Raw genomic sequence first — 16,365 nt, forward strand, 5'->3', positions numbered from 1 at the left:
TTAAAATGGATAATTCTCTAGATGAAAAAAGCAAAATTTACCAGCAAGACGCTTCTCTGGAGCCTCTTGTTTGATGAAAGACAGCTCGCTGAGTGAAAAAATATCGTCAGTCCGACTGACCGTCCCCAACTCTGGAGGAAAAGCCCATTTCCTCCCTGGCTCGCTCTAAATTCCAGACTTTATTCATCATACGCCCCCGCATTTACGTACTTTTCACAAAACGATGGGGAGAAATAATAAAAATATTTTAATATTATGCTATAAATGCTCTGAAATTTTTATTTGTACATTATGTTTTGTATACTTTTACTAAACGACTGATTTCTCTCCTTCTTCCCCTCGCGTTACTCGCCGGAAATATACCTTAACTTCTCCGCTTTCTTCGAAGGTGGAATTGTTTTGCTGTGGATGGGGAGGAACAAACGGGCCTTCCTATATCGGATATCGTGCTTGGGGCTCTGGGAGAGGGGTTTACGTAGTCAAGTTGCACCATTTGAAAAACTCAATGATGTCAAACCTATCCCTAGTACATAGACAAGGAACGCATAAGCAATACGCCAAGGTCGGCTTCGGAGAATGGCGGAGGCGTCTGCGCCGGGTATGTGGACCGACTTTTGAAAGTGATAGTTCGGTGGCGGAAAAAATAAACGCAAAGCTCATTGGCGCTAAATATGTCAGCTGCGTCCGCAGATGTCCCAACTCCATTCTGGGTGAGTCATGGGCGAGGCATACTTCGGAGAATATGGGGTTGAATTCGTAGCTGGATCTCTTGCTAGTGGTCATAATGCGACGGATACGATTATTTCCTCGGTATAATGGGCATAAATACTTAAAATTCCTGTTTGTATGAAAGTATAACGAGAGCAAAATTTAGGAGAACAAGTAGTTCCTGAACTGGCCGCTTTCAGACGCCAACGAGCTTTGCGTTAAACTTTTTCCGCCACTATGCATCGACACAAACAATATTAGCTTAGTGATAACCATTGTAACCTGAGCCACCGTTGACGTAAATCAACGAAACATGGTTTACTTACCATACAAATCTTTTCCTTTATGCTAAAATTAGTATAATAGACGTAAATTATTCTTTGGTGAAAACTATCAGGCTCTAGAATTAATGCATTTGAATAGGAATGCACTGGCGATTAACAAGATATATCGAAACTAGTACTAGTCACTGTACGATTGCACTTGTATTCATTGACTTTTTCATCTTACAAGTCATGTAGCCATTGTTAGCCATTTTTGAAACCGCGAAATTATATGAGTACTATTTCGAATGATGACGAATTTACTGTTGAACTCATTCGTCTACCAATATAATCATTCCATTACTCAAGAAAAATTCAAATATCAATAAAATATGTGTTTTTCTAAGATAATAGTGAGCGATTTCAATGGCACACAACTTGCTGCAATCTATATGAGTTAGTAACAATTAGTAAACTTGATGACAACCTACCGTGATAGTAATATCCTCACTATTGTTGAAGAAGCTCGTTCATCTTGCAGACAAGAAGCAGTTCAGCGACACTTCCTCGGAGCTGATAGTGCAAATGATTTTCCGAGCTAATTGGCAAAGTGTCTTAAGCGTCCAACCACCAAGGCGAGAACGCTATTCTCCTCTTATATATGGGTTTGTAATTAACTAAGACCGCTTTGTCTTGAGAATGAATCCACCTTGACATTTAACCTAAGGGAGCTATCTCGTTTTCCCATTGGCCTCAATTCTAAATGCTATTTTTCAATATACGTAATATGCATTACAAAACTCCAGACGGCCCTTGATAAAACTGTTGCATTAGTTATTGATTTCTCTTGGCGGTTTTTAATAATAGGATATTATAGAACATACGTCCAATTTTATTATCAGATAAATTATGAAGAGAAAGGAATTGAAATACAAGTATTTTTGAAGTTGATGAAAGCAAATATTCTTTCATTTGATGATAAGGTGAAGTGAATGTAAGTAAGTAGAACATTTGTGATACAATCGCCAATCTTACTTGATACAAAGTGTTTGTATTATTTAAAGATTATTCTACCTTGCCAGCCAAGAAAGCTCTGTGGTTTTGTTTTTAATAGATTTTCTTATAGTTTGAAATATAAAAATCATTATCATTGAAAGTACACACTTTCCGACTCGTGCTCATGACCTAAAAACGTCATAGCAGTCGCTATCGAGTGACTGAGGACGTAAGGGTTACGTCATGATTCCTTCTTGCGTTATACTCCGACCTGAGAGCCATCCACTGGTGTTAGGGTATGGGAGAGGGTCACTCTTCACCTGTTTGCCGTGCGTAAATCTCCGGGAAAAAATCCGTTGTTTTCTGTGTTTGCTTCTATTTTACCCGGTTTTACTCTGCTTGCTTTTCTCTCAAAACACTCACTCGAAAGGGCCCTTAAGTAACCGACCAAACGGCGACGGTTACAATATATAAAACCGAGGTTTCATGATGGGCAATGCGTGTCCTGAAGGAAAATTACTAGATGGAAATATTTAACCACTGAAGAATTTCACCACTTTTTGGCCTAATTTTTCATTCTACAACTATCACAATTGCCCGTATTTCCGATCAATGAAGAACTCATTATTTGTAGAACTTGCATTGTTTCAGGAGAGAGAAGTCGCGTGGTCAATTCATGTCAATTCTCCAAGACCTTCAAATCAACGAGAACCTATCTACGTTCTCTGACTCTAAAACCCCTCTGACCGACTGATAAGTCAACATTGAAGACGCATTCAAGGAAATAATGGACAAAGTAGTGACCCCCTCACGTGACCTTAACTTGGAAGACTCAAGGGCTCCATGGAGAGCTAGACTGTGATATAGTCAATATATGAAGGGAAAGCGCCACAGGTACGCAATAAAGTTGTGAATGTTGACGGAAGCAAAGGGTTTGGCGCTGAAAGTCCTCGAATACCAAGCATCTTACAACTAAGAAGTGCCCGGAAAATGGGCATTCGGAGAAGATTGTAAATAACTGACGAAGAATCATTTTGACTGCGGCCAATCCTTTTATAACAGTGCAGCCAGTTCTAGATTCTTTCCAAGTGGGAAAACTTACGTGGCGGGGACACTGAGGAGAGGCGAGATAGGTACTCCTCTTGTGGTGCTCGGCCAGGAATTAAAGAAAGGAGAAGTGGTGGAGGTATTTTCTGAGAATGAAATCGTATCTTAAGGTGGAAGTATAAGAGGGAAGTGCGGATGATCAGCGCTGAATTCAGGGCAAAAAAATTATCGAATCCACGAAAAGACGAGATTGCATGCCAAGAAAGCCACAGGCGGTGGTTGAATACCGCAATTACAATTGTGGCATCGATCATTGGGAACAAATTATTTCTTACTTTCCCATTGAAAGGAAATCCATCTAATGGTACTAAAAATTGGGAATCCACCAACCTAACTTACTGTTACTGAACCGTTATTTTTTTCTCACAGAAAGTTTTTGGAAAATTCCTCTCGTTGACTTTCGAATTAAATTATAGAATCTCTTTTGACAATATCAATACCTTCGACACCTTTGAGGAGGCCGTCATCCTAGCCTGCCTCATCCAAAACCAATTCAGAACATTTCCCCGATTATATGAAAAATATGAAAGACAGAAAATACGAAAAAAGAAGAAGTTCAGGGAGAGCTTCAAGAAGAATGTCCGCCAATAAGCATGAAACGCTATAAGCACGCTATAGTCCAACGGATAAACACGCCACCTGCCTGGCTGAGCCTCAATGGTGCTTTGAGTGTTTCCAGAAGTATCACAAGAATTTGATATGCAGTAAATTTTTATTCAGCGGAACAAATTTTTTTATTCAAACCTTTTATATATTATATTTGAATTTGTTTCTTTGTAAAAATGATATTATTTGATGAATTTTACTAAGTAAAAGTAAAAATCTTCTTCATATGCTTGTCAATTTCTGATTTTTCAAACAATAAGTTTCATGAAAATAATTCTTCGTTTACACAAATTTCATTTTTATTCATAAACCTATGTTTGTCTTTATACAATCTTTTCCAGAGGATATCATACCGATCAGTCGCATTTAGAGTATTAGGGAAAACACTTTTGCAGTGAATACTGGTAATATTCGTAATATTTACTTCAGCCCAATAAAACATTTAAAATTGCATGTAAACGTATAATTTCTAGACTGAAAAATTAATATTAGCAGCATTACTAGAAATAAACACCATTGTTTAATGTTAAATAACGCCAAAGTATAAAAAATGCATTTTATACACAACCACGTATCATTAAAGAGCAGAAAATAGGGCAATCTTAAATTATTGAAATTTTCAAATTTTGTTGATGAGAAAGATAAAATAAGTGTTAGAAGAGCATTAAAGATATCAAAAACGAAATACGTGGTGCAAATGTATGATTCTAATCGCTATCACTCATATGTATTGACCGGAAAGAATGAAATTTACAATGTTACGTGCGCACCACATTTTTTGTTTTTGGTATCTGTAATGCTCCTCTAAAACTTTTTTTTAACTTTCGCATCAATCTAATTTGAAATTTTCAAAAATTTAGGGAGCCATAGGCCGTTAATTTCTGCCTTTTAATAAAACGTGGTCGTTAATAAAAATTCTTATTTTTATACTCTATTATTAATCTTATGGGTCCAACCATCAAAACGAGAAAATGTGCTTTTTTTCATTTAATGGGTGGCTAAAAATCGTGGATGTATTATGAAACACATCCACTCCATCTCAATTCTTATCGCTCTGCGGTCTCAGTATTGTTGTTACGCGTGGAGGGTGCGTTCCATCAAAAATACTTTAATTTATTATTGAAGATGAGTTATTTCTAACGTCGGTTTTCGATTCTACCGATATTCGGGTAAGGAATCGTATTCGAAGAATTGTAAACCGTGAACTTCATAAAATTTGAATGAAAGCTGCATGATTCGTCAAAGACTACTACGGGCTAACAGAAAGAGTAACACAGATATTAAACGAATCGGGTTGGGAGCAAATGGAGCCTCGGAGGCTGTGCTCAATGCGCATCCTCATTGAGCAATTATGAACGAATTCCTGTAAGAGCGACACGTAGAATAACATATCAGAACCCCACTGCATTTCCAGATCTAAAAGAAGTGAATACAGTTGAATAGGAATGCACTGGCGATTAACAAATTTTATCGAAATTTACACTAGTCACTGCACGATTGCACTTGAATTTATGGATTTTTTTTCATCTTAGCCATTTTTAAACGGTGAAATAATATGAGTTCTATTTTGAGCAATAATGAAATAACTGTGGTAATCGTTCGTCTATCAATATTATCCTTCGATTACTCAAGCTACCATCCCGATTTGTAGAGCGAGGACAGGAGCGTCCGCCGTGGTTCCGAAGTCCCTGACTCTGAATGCCGTGACGCTGAGAGATGCTTTATCGAGTTCCACGGGGTGACATAGTGCTCGCCACATGTCGACCATCCCTTCTCTCACAACCCAAAAGAGCTTCCCTTGGGCCAAGGTGACTGAATAGAGTAGGCCCAATGTCATCCCATAGAATCTGATTTCTACTTCTGTCGCATATGTCTTAAAAGTGTGACAAATTTTTTCACTAATATAGTTAAGTGCAGAGCCCCTCATCTTCGTAATATGTCCGCTGATACTGTTTTACACACTCTCTCTATATCTAATATTCCAAATTTAATCCTAAAATCTGATTTAAAACTAATACATAGCATTCTAAACTCTTCTAAAGACTGTCCCGATCTCGTCTCCAATCTAAATTTTAAAGTTCCATGCAGACCCACTCGAACGCATTCGCTCCTCCATGTGCCCATTCCCAGATTGTCACTAACCAAACGTTCCATCCTCTCCCGCCTCTCTTCCCTCATAAATTCCCTTCCAGATCACATTGACCCGTTCTCCTTTCCAAGCCACTCCTTTACAAACCGCGCACTTTCCTACCTTAATAGAAACTCTTAAGGTCAATTAGTATACTTCAATGTGTAGTTATTTATTTAAATGTATTATGTTTGATTGTGTTTGTACTTTTTATGTTTGTTATACTGTGCCACTATAAAATGGAAAACTTTGCTGTAAGTGGACAATTTGATAAATAAATAAATATTGATGGGTTTTCAAGAATCGTCCGCGGCGCATCGATGACTGCAATGTGATCCACTTCTTTAACGAATATTTTGCGTTATAACGTTTTTAACTGCGGGAAATAGCTTGGGAAAGTTATGGATTTTATAAACTACATCATTATGTAAATGAGTTTCGGTTAAAACTGCTAATTATAGCTTATTTCTCGGTGAAACTTGGATTAATTTGTCCGTCAGCGACGCGCTTGGCGACCTTTACAAACCCATTTCATCGTGCGGTGGGTTACAATACATTTTGATGCCGACTTGAAGGCTCTTTTTGTAATATTCGTGCGTTGGGCACACGATTCTACTGGAAAGGGGGTTCTAAGGTAGCCAGGAGTAGAAACTCGCTCAAACATTCAATCTCTCGCATAGCTATCCAATCTCTTCGGTTGGTTCATGGGCTTCGATTCCGCGGAGCTTCACGGATTAAGTTTTTCGGTACCGGATGGTGAATTGCTCCTTGCTCATCGTCACGCCTTGGACATTTTTGAAAACCGATTAAAAAAACCTCTCAGCATAAATTCAGCTTCTACGAGATGGACTGCGGCCTTCTCTTGTAGTCCTTTAATATTCTCACGTTCTTTGTTGCTTTCCATACCAGTCTTTGGACACGCTTTGTGCAATCACCGATGATCAGGATGGAATGGTGATTTGAGAGGAATTGGGTTGCAAAATTATATCAAGAGTGAAAGTGGCAATAAAAACACACTTTTGTTGAGCCAGGATTCATTTTTAAAAACATTTCCTTACGATAGTCAAAAGGTAGCCCATTTTCGAGAATTTAAGTATCTTCTCAATTTTCAGTTTTAAGTATTTGTTTGAATTGCGACAAGTTTTAGAGGTTGTTTTTTTTATTATAGCGAAGTTTTTAATATGACACGTTCACAAAATCACTACCATCCACAAGAAAAGTGCACAACCTCTGATATCATCCATTCATTGCTACTGGTTGTGCTACATGAACAAAGGCCTGTTTGAGTGTGAATAGATGCTTATTTTATGATAGAGTAGCAATGACCCTAAATCCAACAATGACTAACTCGTGTATTATGGTGACGGTAAAAATAATCGACTATTTCATGATAAAATGTAGTATTTTTAACAATATCACAAAAGTAACTCTTCAGAAAAATTGAGGCTGTTTCACTCTGTCATGTTTATTCAAATTCTACAAGTTTTGGTGCGGTATTTGTTAAAATTATTACGATGATAGATACCCGGAAATTACGGCATTCCAGTTGCGGGTACAAAAAAACTCAAGGTGAGGAGGACGCAAAAGATAATTTGAGCAACATTTAGTTACGTATTGATGACAAATAATTAAGTCACATCCAAAGTTTAAGACAGTTTAATTTTAACTGATATTTCGCATGTATAAGACAGTGCCATAATATGATATAAAATGTTACAATTGTCATTCTGCAATGTTAGGCAATGCGGGCGGTCCCACAAGGGGGAACGGGAGCCCCCCGTGTGTATCCACCGCAGCTGCTGCTCATTTGGAAAGTGAGGAATTACTTAATCCGTGAAATCATTCTCTGCAAATCTGTTTTTCCGTTGGATACCCGGTCGAATATTTAATTAAATGTTTATTTTCAAAACCATCTCACAATAGAAACCATTCAAAAAATTAAGGTGATTATGATGTTCGTGTCTCATGATTATTCGAAATGTATTTCGGGATGAAAATTGTAAATATGATTACGATGACATACTCCGTAAATCACTGCTGCCTGTTGGGAAATCTAAGAATTACTCATAGCGTGAAATCATTGCCTTCATCTCTGTTGGAACCTTTGGATACCCGATAAAATATTTAATTTAATATTTATATTTAAAACCATCCCAAAAAAGCAAGCATTCAGAAAATTTCGGGCGGTTTTAATTTTACATGGTTATTCGCATTCGACAAGTTATTTGGCATTTGCAGCTGTGTTGGATCCGTTTGACAGCCGATCATATGTTTAGTTAAATGTTTATTTTTCAAACCATTTCAAAAAAGTAGGTAAGTATTCAGAAAAATTGAGATTCGGTAAGTTTTTTTTGCATGGAAATTGTAAACATTTTTACGACAACAGACACTCCTTAATTCACGGCCGCTTATAGGGAAAGCACAGATTTACTTAATAAGTGAAATGGCTGTCTGCAGCTTTGTTTGTTCCGTTGGATACTCGACCAAGTAGAATGCGCTGTGTGCAACAGCGTCGGCCAAATTATTCTATGCCACATGCATTTATACCACTACAGAATTGAAAAAAAAATTACCTCATCGCGTCTACCAGTGAGTCCCTTTATTTACCGGAAAAATGTACAACGTTTGAACTGTCCTCACGCTGTCTCTTCGTTACTGGCCTGCATCTCCTCCTCTTGTTGTAGCGACAAGGTGCTTCGGTGGTCCTATAGTAGTCCGGTCTGCCGGAAACCAATCCTGCCCGGCAGCTGTACGTCTTGAAACGGAACACGACAGTCGGCCTCTGCTCCGGATAATTGTTCAAACCAAACTTGTAATACCTCTTCGCGTACACTTTATTGAGACAGCTTTCCTCTGATATGATTATATTCCTGGCCCTAACCCAACCTGACGTAGAATTCACCGCGCGGAATGCAGGAAGCTGAGCATACTTACTCTTCCCTTTGTCGCATGTCACTTCAACGTTCACAGTTCTTTCCTTCCACTCGATTTGGCACTTGGTCCCCATGGAAGGATGCTCTAAATCTATGGACATGCCCTCAATCCTAGTATCGGTGAAATATCCGTCCACCGGCGCTAGGACGCGGTAGTTGCACGCCGCGTCGGTCGTAGGTAGTACGGGGCCAGACAGTACATGTCGTGAAGGACGAACTTGGAAGCGCTGGCATCGTGGTCAGTCATAAGCACGATGATTATCGGGTCTTTTTCCGCCATGGAAGATCCAACTTGGGATGCGATGACCAGAAATACCAGGGAAAAGTATGTGGTGATGCAATTCTCCATCCTCATCTCGGATATTCCCATTGCAGACAGAGAGGTAGCTCTTCTGTTCGGCGTATCGGGAGTGCTTCTGAAATATATGAGAAGAAGGCTGGTCAGAAAGATACATATGATGTGATAATCTAGTAAGTACTGAATCATTAGCATATGAAAGGATATTGGGCCAGCGATGAAGGAGGAGAGAATACGCTTAGTTCAGGGAAATAGATAATAATATTCAACGATATATTGAGGAAATATTAAGTCTACTCCAAATGCCTCGATTCACTTTTTATCTCCGTAACGTACTCATTTTTCCCCTCTTCCCTGCTTTCTTGGACACAGGTAATTTTATACTTTTGCCGTGAGAAAAATGTTGAATCCCCTTTTTGAATGACGCTTAAATGTTGTACCAGCCGTCGTTTTCCAAATAAAGTGTTGCGTGTAATTAAAAAAAAGTTTCAATCCATATTCAACCCATGAATTCGAGGTTCCACAAAGCTACATCTACATAATACCCTGCAAGCCACCTCCAGGGGGTGACAGGGGTGATCAATCACAAGCATACATCATGCAATTGGATTCCCACATGCACACCACACGGTCCAAAAAACGTTACGCAAACTAAAAAATTATACTACTACATGCAGTTAGAAATAATAATAAAATTCAGAAACATGTATTAAGGTGTAAATAATTTAGTAGGCCACACTAAAAGTCATCTAATCTATATGTACATTCTAACGCTGCCGCTAGATCTCTTATTGTTCGTGGAAAATAGACATTCTGAATACGTCTGTAACACAGTCTATCTATCTTATTTCATTTATATGATCTGATCTTCCGTATTATGTTGACATTCGTAAGATATGGTGGTTGCAGTGTCTTTTCTAACTTCGTTGAATTTATCTAAAAGGTTTAGTCTATTTTTCAATCTACAATCCCATATTCCCATCTAAGTTTATCTAAGAGGTCAGTTACATTAACAAGACTATCGTAACGACTTTTTACGAACCTTGCAGCTATTCTTTGCACGCGTTCTAACTCTGTTAAGCCTTTTAAGTCTTTTTCATGAGGATCCCAAACACTGGCAGCGTAATCTAAATAGGTAATAACGAGGGAGAAGTACTCACTTCGTAGTCGCACTTTCCTAATATTCTTTAAAAAAACATTTTTACGTCCTCTGCTACCTCGCATGTCATTGAAAATATAATATATCTTAGGTACGAAACAATCAGTATCCAGGGTGAATACTGATAAATAGAATATGGTGGATGATTATACAGGCGCGGACCCTAATGTTTCGATGGAACTGGAACTCAGTTACCATAGTATTCACCGTAGTAGCAGGTAATGGTAATCATTAGTAACATCGCGTGGTTATTTGAGTAATTATTCGGATAGTTATCAATTAACTTCGGATATCAAAAGAGTGTTCATTACAGCACTAAATAAAATCACTCGAGAGTTTCAGTAATTACTCGTGTTCACGAAAACCTATATGAGTGATTACTTTTGGCAAACGCCTAGTTGCAACAGAGATCAGACACAGGAAATCTTTCAGGTCTAACGAAAACTTACCATGAATGGCCAAAAGAGTCTTAGTCGACCAAGCTACTTATCTATAAGAAGAAAGGATCCGTTCTTCTTATAGATAAGTAGCGGCGGATCTACGATATGCTCCTAGGAGCTGATATTAGAAATAACTTGCAGAGTATAAGCTAGAGCATCTTCACTGTCCAACCACCGGCACGGAAATGCTAGTTTTTCCTCTTTCTTATTATCCTTTTTCTCTTACATTGTTTTCGAAATTCTCCAAAATTATTTTCATAATGAAAAAAACCAGGAAGTAGTTATTAAAGAAATACAAACTTACGGATTACTAGAACTTTTTTCGACCTATTTGGAAGGTCAGAAAATGTGCGGAATTTGGATCTGACCTTCGGCACTAGTATATCAGACCTAGCGAGGTGACCAAGCTTCGTCTTGATCCCCAAATTTCGCCGCGAAATGCGCAAAACACACCGCTATATGCGAATGATATCATAATCCTTTTATGCCTTCAGACCACTTACGCATTGTTTTGTGATTGTGACACAACAGGAGTCTGTAGACTTTTTACAGCCACCCGAAGCCAGGTAAAACTCCTAGGTACCTTTCTGGGATCTATAGTTTTCTATTTGTGAAAACGTAACGAGTACAAAAAGGTGAAAGGGGTTAGTGGATATTTTGTTTCTTATTTGTAACTAAGAATATTAAATTCCTTGCTATAAAATGATTTTTAATGGAGAAGAATTTAGAATGTAATAAACACTCTTCCCTAAAATTGTGAAATTTTAGAGTCCTTTGCTTATATTTGGATGAGCTTCACTCTTGCTTTCTCCAAGACTGTCGTCGATTTAATTCACAAATTGGGTAGACAACCAATTTAAAATGCATTGCATGAGTCCCATAATGACATATACCTATTCGAACTAGATATCCATGTCAACACAGGGTGATGTTTTTATTCACGCCATCTTACTGCTTTCGCTATTTTTTATTTGAGTTTCAGCGAAATGCAATTTCAAAAGAATTTATTTCGTAAGAAAAAAGATTTTCTAATGTAAGATTTCACTTTTTCCCGGCGTATGATGGCGGTGAATTCTTCTCGGGTTTCCATCCGGGTGAGCTCCATCTCCATCGCTGCCGACGTTTCGATAGAATCCTTTTCTATCGGCCCTGATGACGATAGAAAAGGATTCTATCGAAACGTCGGCAGCGATGGAGATGGAGCTCACCCGGATGGAAACCCGAGAAGAATTCACCGCCAAGATTTTCTAAATTTATTTTTAAATTAAAGGTATGCAATTATTTTCAGTATTCAAATGATGTCCCTTACCAGATGACCTGCACCTTCTCCACACGTTGTTAATACAGAGTCTATTTATCATTAACGGCCTTACCATGGGGTCCCCCTATTCACCTCTAATTTAACTGAAATATTTATGGACAATTTAGAACGCCCATTATTTGATTCCGAACATCCCATCTTATTCAACATCTCCAACCTCCAAAGGGTTTTTACGTCCGCCCTCACACTCACTTCGTATTGTGTTGACCATTTTTTTTCCTCCTGCAATCCCTTCCCGGTACCCCCGCTATAGTCTGCCCAAGCAGGGAAGGTGGGTAGGAGCTCAAGGCACCGCTCAAGAGCCCAAAAATAGTCGGGGTCCGGTCAACCGCCACAAAATAGCCGGCATCTGTTGGACCGCGTAATGAGTCACGAATCACACACTACCCATGAAAAATTACTACACATAAGTAAGCATAATTATTTTTTTAACAGTTTCATTCTTTACGCGCGATTTCGTAAAAAAAAGAGTCTACATACAAAATATTTGTGTCAATTAGTTGTATAACACTCAAAAAGTGAGAACAATGTAATTTTTTGCAACCTCTTTTGTAACTAATTGACATGACGCCGTCGTGTTTACACTCTTATTTAATAAAATACGCGTAGAAATCATAACTATAATAAAAAAATAACAAATCAACCTCACTTTTGTACGATAGTTTCTCAGAGTGTAGTGCGATTCGTGACTCATTACAGCGCACCCGGTCGCCCGGAATCCTGCTATTGTGCTTTATGCAAACAAATTCCTGATGCACTTCTCCATCCTAGGGATACTAGTTGTATTTGGGTGGCTCGACGTGAAGTTAGTGCCTAGGGAATTTGAGAATAATACCAATCAGTACACTATGTGTTATATAGAAAGGCCCGTGAATATAAATTCAAGATTATTAGTAAAGATACCGGAAAAACCGTGGCTCACTCGATGTAATAATGATGGGTGGTACAAATGAGAGCGAGTTAAAAAGAATAACTTATTTAAATACTCCTGTACGACCGCAAACAGCAGCGTTGGCCTTTTGCGCCAAAATTTTTACTAGGCAATTAAATGTACACAGACATCTATCCGTGGTTAGGGGTGACCTACTGAGGCAAGACTCGGACCCGCGACCTCTTGAGTAATAGGAAAGGAATCAGCACAGACGCCATCAAAGCTAGCAAATTGCGAGTGCAGTTAATTTGGGCTGGAGTAACAAAAATTTACCAGACCAAATTAGCGCTATCTTTGACTTTGAAGAATCACTTTGTTTGGGTCACGAGTAATTGATACGGTGTTGACCGACTTAGTTTTGCAATTAGGTGAGTATTAACTATTGTTACTCCAAAACTCATATGTCTATATATGATCAATACTAATGTGTAGTCATATGAATAGTAGTCGTAATCGTTTAGCACAGCATTGATTATTACTTGGTGATTAAAATTATGCTTAAATGATAGCCTTGAATGCGCAACATACTTCGCCTAAAATCTCAGGGTCCAACGTGAATATAGTAGATTTGGGATGCACTGCCAATTTCTTCAGTATTTCGATGCATACAACAGTCACTATACGATATCATTTGTACTCATCGTCTGTTATGAGTTGCTCACTCTTTTAGCTTATTATGGGAGGTAACATGTTCCATCCTCTTTATACTTTCAATTGCACCTGCTTGCTGTTTGAAATCAGAATAATAAACAGAGGAAGTCACTGAGATTACTGCACAATCTGCGGGACGCCGCTACTAGAGCTTAATGATGTGGAACGGAAAAATGGCGAATTGTATGGACACTTTGGGTCTGTACCACACTGTGGTCGGAATAACTTGACATGGTGGATGTCGCAGGCCTCCAATTCCAAGGGCCTTGATCCATGCTAACTTTGCCACTGCAGCAGCCTGGTTGCTCCCAAGGTCGTTGATGCACCCTATTTCTGGAATAGTCAAATTCATCTGTACGTATTATTTAGATGTTCTGGTGATGATCACACTGGAATCTCCGCGTTAATAGTATCGTTATCTGATTCGCAGCAATGGCAATCAGGCTATCAGAAAGAAGCGTAGAGATGTGCTCCTCTCGGTAACGTCCGTCGCCTTACATATGAATAAGCAGGGTGGTCGGAGATTCACTGATACACTGCCACAGAGGTTATAGAGTGAGTCATCTTTAACAACAAATAGCCTAAACATTTTCTGCTCAGTTGCGCCATTTCCGAGCTATTCGGGATTGAAGTTAGCCAATCAGAGAGCAGCACGAGTGATAACGAACGCGCTCACTGAGGCGATGTTGTAGAACCAAAAATCGCTTCGAAGCACCAGCCAGACGAAGCGAAAAGACTAAATTTTACTCTCGAACCAATTTGAACATTGAGCGCCTTTCGAACCAAAAATCTTCGGACTGGAAGTCTTGCTTCTTGCCTCTTGCACTTCTGAGACATCTGCGTTGTTGTGTCACTGAAACAACGATGTTCAAAATGGCTCTAGAGATAAATTTAATCTTTTCGGTTTGTCTGGCAGGTGCTTCGAAACCATTCTTGGTTCAACAACACCACCTATGTAAGCGCGTTCGTATACGCGCGCGCTACGCTCTGATTGATGAACTTCAATAGCGAATAGCTCGGAAATGGTGTAACTGAGCAAAATACGTTTGGGTTATTTTTCGTTGAGAATATCTTACTCTACAATGTCGTAGTGGTAGGGTATCAGTGAACTTCCGAGCATCCTGTATATGTATGAGATAGAATGATTGCAGAGAAGAGCTACCAGGTGCGTGAAAAGACGTTACGCTAGCCTTATTTAGTGTTACTATCCTATTAGATATACTCGAATGGGAATCTTTGACCGTAGACTGAAAAATATACTAAACCTTTTACGTTAATCCTAGATTATTGTATTTCCCAACGAAGTGAGTAATGCCATACGAACGCCATCATACTGTGGTAGATCATATCATATAAATAAAATAAGAGAGATAGAGTGTATAACAGATAGATTCAGAACCTCGTTTATTCCACGATCAATAAGATACTATAACGGCAGAGTCAGAACTTATAAATAGGTTAGTTTACTTGCACCTTAACCCACTAACGTATGTGTTCATTAACGTGTGTATGTGAATTTTCATAGCCTTTTTAACAGCATTTTTGGCAGATTGCCTTCATGAGTGTTTGGCAAGTTTATATCTTTGCATGAATGTGCACGTATTTTTTGCTAGCATGAGTAACATTTTAATGCCTGTATGGTGTGCATGTGGGAACCCTCGTGCATACTGCACGCCAGTGATTGATCACTCCCTCCCAAACTTGTGCGCATCACTTATTGATTCATTACATGGTGGTTTAAAAGGGAGAGTGTGAAATTGGGTTAATTGGGTCAAAGTTCATTTTTTAGTTGTATTATATTAGTATTAATGTAAATGATGGATTGTTTGAAATTGGTTTATTGGGACAATGTTAAATTCTTAGTAGTATGAGATTAGAGTTAGTGTATTTTTTTACCATGGGTGTCTATTCTGTTTCTAAACTTTGTATTAGATAGATAGAAAATTGGTATCTACACATTTTTTATTCACGTACATCTAATGCTTCCACCAGGCAATAGTCTACTTGCAGCAATGTATAATAATAATAAAAACACCCTAGAGGTGACTCCAAGGGTATTATACAGATATAGTTGTATATATCTGTCGAGCTAGGGAGAGATCACCACACACTTGGGAGGGGTTTCAGATGAGCATTGTGTCACTCCTATTTATGATTCTCAGTCAACATAACCTAGGCCACTCGAGCCAAACATAACCCACCTACACCGAAACCCTGTGTGGAGGGAGAAATAGAGGGATAGGTAGAAAGGAGGAGAGGGGTCCATCAGCTCGGACGGGCCAAGACCGTCACAATACTTAATATATATCCTGTCCAAACACGAAATCCGGGTAAACGATAAGGCACCCAAGAGGACCACATAGAGGATGCCCAATTCCATCCCATAGAATACAGATTTCTGTTGCCATATCGGTCTCGTTTTAATCTGAATCTGAAATCTCGTTGCCGGCCTCGGTGGCGGCGGGGTAACGTCCTCGCCTGCCAAACAAGGGGTCGCGGGTTCGAGGCCCGCCTGGGTAGGTTTCCCCTGCCCAGGGCATGGTTGTTCGTGTGCGTTTAATTATTAAATTTGTTGAATACCCCGATGTAAAATGGCCAACATGAGCTGTATTCGGTGGTTTGGGAATAAAATAAAAAAAATAAATAAAAAAATCGGTTTCCAAAAATGTCCGCGACGCAGGAACATTAACTTTTTTAACACTAAAAAATAGCTTGGTGGACTAGGTGTTAAATTTAAACTTAGAATCTTACCTCAAAAGTTTAAGAGTGAAGAGAAAGTTGGAACAAGTATTTCAAAGACAATAAACCATGGGTGAACTGTCAC

Source organism: Ischnura elegans, chromosome 7 (genome assembly GCF_921293095.1).
Source record: "Ischnura elegans chromosome 7, ioIscEleg1.1, whole genome shotgun sequence".
In the NCBI taxonomy this organism is placed as follows: Eukaryota; Metazoa; Arthropoda; class Insecta; order Odonata; family Coenagrionidae; genus Ischnura; species Ischnura elegans.